Raw genomic sequence first — 7,742 nt, 5'->3', positions numbered from 1 at the left:
ATTTCTCTCCAGGATGGTGCCACACCAAACAGGAACAGACCAGATGAAGCTACTATGATGAGAAAAAGCAGAGAGAACATAGCATTAGAGATTAAACAAAGACATTCTGCAGAGTGGGAGAATAGAGATAGAATGAAGCAGAATGATGAAAAAGTCTAAGCCTATAGCACCATAACTATTGAGATAGCTCAGGATAACCTGAGCCCCTCTAACTATAAGCTTTATCAAAAAAAAAGAAAAGTTTACCCTTAAAAGTAGACAGAGTGTCTACATCATGGGCTAAAACTGGTAGGTGGTTCCACAAGAGAGGAGCCTGATAACTAAAATATCTTCATCCCATTCTACTTTTAGAAATTCTAGGAACCAGATGAAAGAAGGGAATTTTAGAAACCTCTTTGATATGGGTAATAACATCTGGAAGAGATTGGGAAATACATCAACTACTGTAAGTACCAAAGTGATAGTTCACATAAAGTCGCATACTGTAGTGTGTGTGGGTGTGTACCTGTCAAGCCCTCAAAATGAGGACCAATTTTCCAATTTCACCATCAAATTGAGGACCAGTTGTTGTAAAGTGAGGACATTTTGCCGGTCCTCACTAATATTTTGCCAATTAGGTTTAGGGCTAAGAGGTCAATTGGTTAGGGTTAGGGTGAGGTATGCATTGGTAATGGTTAAAGTTAGGGTAAGGGCATAGAAAGGGTTGAAAATGACTGAAAATCAATGGAAGTCAAGGAGAGTCAACACATGGTCCTCACTACGATGGCAGAACGAGTGTTGTTTGTGTGTGGGTGTGTGTTGCAAGGGGGAGGGGGGGGTCGTCAGCTCTATAGAGCTTTAAACCTAAAATGTAATTAATTCAAGACTAATGGATGGAGAACATAATGCAATGAGGTTACATGGTAGAGCCGCTAAATTCTAGTTTTATATGACCAAGTACACTGCAAAGCATCAGAGGGCACTAGAAGGCCATTGCCATAGGACTCTAGGGTAGGTAAGATGGTTTCCTAAGAGCCTCTCAATCTAATATTCTAATGTATGACTCTTGGTTTGACATTTTTGGGAAAAACGAACATCCTTTACTACAATGCAGGAAATAATAAGCTTTGATACAGACTGGATTACAGCAAGTGTTTGTTTTCCGTGGTATCGGGCTCAAATCCTTGGTTATAATGAAAGATATTCTTAATGTTTCAGCATTTTTGATCATTTTAGTCTTGCAACATTGTGGGAACATATTGGTATTTCCCCCTTTCTGATCCAACATGACTATTTTGGTGCACAAAGATTCAGAAGACATAAATTAGACCATTTTGTGAAATAAAATTTACCCTGAATCCTGAGGGAAGAATTACAGCAGAAACTCTGAGCCAGACCTGGACTCAAACAATCAAGGTAAAAAAAATAGAAAGGAACATTGAGTAAGTGTTCTGGATGGGTTCTTTTTGTTGTAACATTTCCTATAATAATTTATGACTCCCTGTAACTTCAGAGACTGGAGAGACTCTTCTGACAAAACGATTTATCAACAAACCCATCCAGGAGGTTACAGACTTGGTTGATGCTTTAAGATTTGCTAAAAAAAAAACCTCTCCAGAAGAGTCTTGTGAAATCCTTTCAGTTATTATTAAAGGTCACATGTGTTTGAAGGCAGACAAGTGAAGCAATCCATTTTTTTTAATAATTGCTGACTACTTTAATGATTTATCTTTTATATGACAAGCTTTAAGTTGACACGGTTGGAGGTCTCGCGGTCACCATCATAATCTTTAGCTCCCCCCAAGACTTTGTGTCACATACGGTAAGAGTGGGAACCCAGACTAGGCCACTTCAAAATGTTTACATTCTCCCATCTTAGTTAAACAGAGTTTTGGCAGAAAGAAGTGAAATATATATATATATTTAACTTGACTTGCTAAATCTAATCTATCTTTGTTTTAAATATTGGATTTCCCATTTGAAATAAAATTTTTGTTATCAGCTGTCCTCCATTTGTATGTATTTACAATATTTATAGGCTGGTTTTGGTTATACTCAGCCCAATGATTATCATAAGATGAACCTATGTCTGTTTTCTTAAATCTTCTTCCTAAAACAAATTGAATTACCGGTACCCATTTTGTCTTCTGTGAGAATATTCAGTTAAATGAGATTTTGAGTATGGGGTATGATAATTTATTGTCACAAGGTCCCCATGGTAGGATATGCTGTCTGCAGAGGTGGGTAGTGAGTAACTACATTTACTCAGATACAGTAACTTGTATCATTTCTTGCCAAAAACATATGCTGCTTACTACTTGAGTATTATCTTTTAAAAAACTATATCTTCTCTCACTTGGGTGAAATGTTTGGCTTCTGCATCCAAGGTGACTAATTTGGCTGCATTACAAGTGCTCAGACAAATACACACAGTTAATGTTTATGGTAAAATTATTTATAATGCTTTACTGTACCCAAGCTTACTTTAACCCACCCTGACATATACAGTAAGGAATTAATATTGTCATAAGTGTTTCATAAGATTTATGAAATAAATTCATTAGGAAAAGTATTTCCTCGTTGGAAATTGTTATTTGTCAATCACATTTTTTCATTGTTTTAATTATTTTATCATAGTTATTAAAATACTAGAATTTACACATAACTTAACTTTTGCTCAGTGCTTTAGTACCCTTTTTACCAAATACTTTTTTACTGACCTCCTGTTTGACTCGTAACAGTTTTTATATTTTATTACTATAGTCAGTGTTTGGCTCTCTCTTTCTTCATCAAATTCAGCATTAAATACTTGCCGGTCTTATGTCTCTATTTTTTTTAGTTACTAGATGTATCCACTATTTTGGGATTTTCATTTTTACCTAACATCCAACTGTAACCATTGGATTAAAAAGCAAAATCTGAAAATCCTGATTTAAATCCTCTAGATATTTTATCTTTGCTCATTTCCATCAATGAGAAAAAAAAATAGGAATAAAACAGCCTTATATATTCATCATACCGGTAATCTCCGAATGGAGAGCATCTCTTAGGTGCTGCAATGGAATCAGGGGTTAAGAGGATTATGGGGACATCATCTGAAATTAAAGGCAAAGATACTTTCAGTTGCCTCACCAATGGATATTTAAATGGAATTCCTTTTGGGGAAAAAAAAACAATGGATTTGGCCAGCCGTAACATTATGATAGTCCAGCTCTCTAAGGAGTCATGTAAACACGATTCTTCCAGTTTAAATCATGACTCACACACCTCTAGTATTTTTTTTTTTTTTTAGATATACTACAGCAGAGAAGAAACGTAACCAGTCCAGTGCATTGTTGCTCTGAATGTGTCATTTATGGCTACCTTGTCACTCAATGCAGATGTAAGATCTTTAGAGTCAGCTTTCAAAGCAACGGGTGTGTAATGTGTATTTTCTTTGGGCTGGTATGTAGTATCATAACAACAACATCCTGAACTGTGGTGTAAATACATATGAATCATTTAATGCTCGTCTCTGCTTGAAGACATATATTAATGGCCCAGGCAGACAGATAAAACTTCAGCTTAATAAATGGTGATATCTGTCCTGCATTCTCTACCTCCAATCAGATTTTCGTTAGTTTTGTGCAAATCAAGACACATAGGGTCTGTGTTACTAGATCAGTATCTGAGAAATGCAAGATGATTAAAAAAATTACTCAGGGCAGGGTTTTGGAGGAGGTGGAGACAAAAAGATAAGTTAAAACATCTAAAAAGACTCAAGACATCTAAAGTGGCTTTAGTAATATGTGAGTAAGAGTTCCTCAAAATATTGGAAATTCTTGAGTTTTCATTCCAGTAATAAAGAGCTGGTGTTGTGGGAAATTCAATGGAGGAAGGTTAGGAATAACCCCAGTACAGTATTAAAGGATGGGAGGGGAACAGAATACAGAAACTGTTGAGAAGAGTATGGGGAAATGGTCAATAGCCTGTCTCTTATTCCAGAGTTTCAGGAGGCTGTGCTTCCAAAAAAGGTTAAAATAGGATGCCTGAGCTTTGCCATTAGGCCTTGTACTGCTCCATTAGCACACTGTTGCAAAAGCCAGAGGTATGGACACATAGCACTATGCAAAGTGAAGCAGAGGTGTAACAAATGCGGAAGAGAACACAGAGTGGAAAAATAGAAAGAAAAGATTGCTTTGAGTTTGAGGTTTTATACAGTAGCCCATGTGTGCCCAGATATGCTCAAAAAAACAAATCCAGAACTGAACTGGAGGAGATTATTTTGTTCATAGAGTGAGTGATAAGTTGTAGTGATAAAGTGAAACACAAAATGGAGCAAATCAAAATAATAGTTAAGGGAGCAAAGAATTTTGGGGGCATAAAGATATATCTTGGGATTATATTAACCTCACAAAACCCATCCGATTGCCGGCAAACTAATTACTCAGAATCATGAAAATTACGACGGTAACATTTTTACCAATATAGACATGTTAGACCTCGTTGGAAAGCTTAGATTCTCCACAATTGAACCACGAAGTTCATTTTATGGACACAGTGAGCACCAAAGCACAATTAAAACAGATATAGCAGCATGTAAAAATGTAAACATTACAAAGCAGCCACAAAAAAATAACTTTGAAGGTGTCCAGAAGCCGTTTTATAAATCCACTCTTCACCGATTGAAAGTAATCCAGAATATTCATAATGAAAATATTCCAAGATAGAGAGTGGAGTAAAATCCTAGAACTCACTAAAATTGAAGAATTCTTGTTAAAATTGCAAACAAGTAGTGGTAATAGGAAAATGATTAGCCATTTATACAAGTTATTTATAGATATGGATCCTAACAAAACTCTACAGACCAAAGAAAAATGGGAAAATGAAATTAATATAGATATACAGCAAGACAAATGGGATGAAATGTGTACTGCAGTGCATCAAGTCACTAACTCCAATACATGGCGAGAATTTAGGTGGAAGATAATAATAAGTTTCTTTAGGACTCCAGCGGTCATATCTAAAATGGGGTCCATACACTCAGATAAATGCTGGAGAAGTTGTGGGTCACACATCTGCAACCATACTCATATATTTTGGACATGTCCTATATTGAGAAAAATGTAGATATTCGAGGCCCTTAGAAAAGTATTTCAGAAAACCTTTAACAAAGATCCTGAAATGTTTCTTTTTGGATTATTACCAAAAGACATTACTGGAAGAGGAAAAAAATACGTTCTACAAATATTACTGATTGCAGCTCTTAAATGCATCACAGTTAAATGGTTGAAGCCTGACCCGCCAACATACAAAATGTGAATTGAAAAGGTCTGGGAAATCTATTATATGGAACAACTAACTTATTGCCTGAGGCTTGAAAAAGACATATTTGTTAATAGGTGGAAACCGGCCATGACCATATTAATGCAGTGAAACATTTTTTTTTTTTATTCATATATTTTTTTCTTCATTTTATTCTATTTCATTTCTATTATACTTTTTTAATCTTTACTTATTATTTTCTATAAATTTTTTGATATTTCTATTTGTGCTGCTTATTTAATTACTAACTATATCTATGTTTGTAAGTTACCTATGTTTAACCATGTGACCTACTCCACTTGTAAGCCTAAGTCGTTTTTAAGGTTTTGCTCTTTTTTAAGTATACCGTATAAAGCAGCAGACTGAATGTGGGCTTGTATGTATATGTCTGTGTAAGCTGCAAAAATTGAAATAAGAATTAAGTGAAAAAAAGAAAATATTCTATGATGAAAATTGCAATATAACATACATTTTTTGACATCAATAAAGTTAGCTGGTCATAGCTAATGATTAGCATCTTGCTAATAAGACTTACTTCCTGAAACATTTGTCTGCGTTTTTTGGTATGTTTCTTTGCATCGTTTTCTTACCTACAAGACAAAAATGTTTGCATCTTTGTATGACTCGATTTGAGTCAGGGACAGCCAATTAAGTCTCACAAGCGCTCCTTGCCTGTCAGCCAATGACGCACCGAGTAGAGCGATATTACACCTCATAGAGTTCTGCTGTTATTGGTTAAGACCACTTGGGCTGTTTGGCTTTGTAGCCAATGAAATAAGGTTTCAAACAAGGGCAAACATGAGTTGGTTGCATAAAGCAGAGCCGTGTTACCGGCTTNATTATATTACACACAAGCCATCCGATTGTCAACAAACTAATTACTCAGAATCATGAAAATTACGACGGTAACATTTTTACCAATATAGACATGTTTGACCTTGTTGGAAAGCTTAGATTCTCCACAATTGAACCACAAAGTTCATTTTATGGACACAGTGAGCACCAAAGCACAATTAAAACAGATATAGCAGCATGTAAAAATGTAAACATTACAAAGCAGCCACAACAAAATAACTTTGAAGGCGTCCAGAAGCCGTTTTATAAATCCACTCTTCACCGATTGAAAGTAATCCAGAATATTCATAATGAAAATATTCCAAGATAGAGAGTGGACTAAAATCCTAGAACCCACTAAAATTGAAGAATTCTTGATAAAATTTCAAACAGGTAGTGGGAATAAGAAAATTATTAGCCATTTATACAAGTTATTTATAGATATGGATCCTAACAAAACTCTACAGACCAAAGAAAAATGGGAAAGTGAAATGAATATAGATATACAGCAAGACAAATGGGACGAAATGTGTACTGCAGTGCATCAAGTCACTAACTCTAATACATGGCGAGAATTTAGGTGGAAGATAATAATAAGTTTCTTTAGGACTCCAGCGGTCATATCTAAAATGGGGTCAATACACTCAGATAAATGCTGGAGAAGTTGTGGGTCACACATCGGCAACCATACTCATATATTTTGGACATGTCCTATATTGAGAAAAATGTTGGATGAGATATTCGAGGCCCTTAGAAAAGTATTTCAGAAAACCTTTAACAAAGATCCTGAGAAGTTACTTTTTGGATTATTACCAAAAGACATTTCTGGAAGAGGAAAAAAATAACTTCTACAAATATTACTGATTGCAGCTCTTAAATGCATCACAGTTAAATGGTTGAAGCCTGACCCGCCAACATACAAAATGTGGATTGAAAAGGTCTGGGAAATCTATCATATGGAACAAATAACTTATTGCCTGAGGCTTGAAAAAGACATATTTGGTAATAGGTGGAAACCGGCCATGACCATATTAATGCAGTGAAACATTTTTTTTTTTTTTATTCATATATTTTTTTTTCTTCATTTCATTCTATTTCATTTCTATTATACTTTTTTAATCTTTACTTATTATTTTCTATATTTTTTGTTATTTCCATTTGTGCTGCTTATTTAATTACTAACTATATCTATGTTTGTAAGTTACTTATGTTTAACCATGTGACCTACTCCACTTGTAAGCCTAAGTCGTTGTATATACTTTTAAGGTTTTGTTCTTTTTTAAGTATACCATATAAAGCAGCAGACTGAATGTGTAAGCTGCAAAAATTTAAATAAAAATTAAGTGAAAAAAAGAAAATATTCTATGATGAAAATTGCAATATAACATCAATTTTTTGACATCAGGAAAGTTAGCTGGTCATAGCTAATGATTAGCATCTTGCTAATAAGACTTACTTCCTGAAACATTTGTCTGCGTTTTTTGGTATGTTTCTTTGCGTTGTTTTCTTACCTACAAACAAAAATGTTTCCAGCCAATTAAGTCTCACAAGCGCTCCTTGCCTGTCAGCCAATGACGCACCGAGTAGAGCGATATTACGCCTGATAGAGTTCTGCTGTTATTGGT

Source organism: Cyprinodon variegatus, unplaced genomic scaffold (assembly GCF_000732505.1).
Source record: "Cyprinodon variegatus isolate N-32 unplaced genomic scaffold, C_variegatus-1.0 Scaffold526, whole genome shotgun sequence".
NCBI classification, from domain to species: Eukaryota; Metazoa; Chordata; class Actinopteri; order Cyprinodontiformes; family Cyprinodontidae; genus Cyprinodon; species Cyprinodon variegatus.
This window is presented reverse-complemented; position numbering follows the sequence as displayed.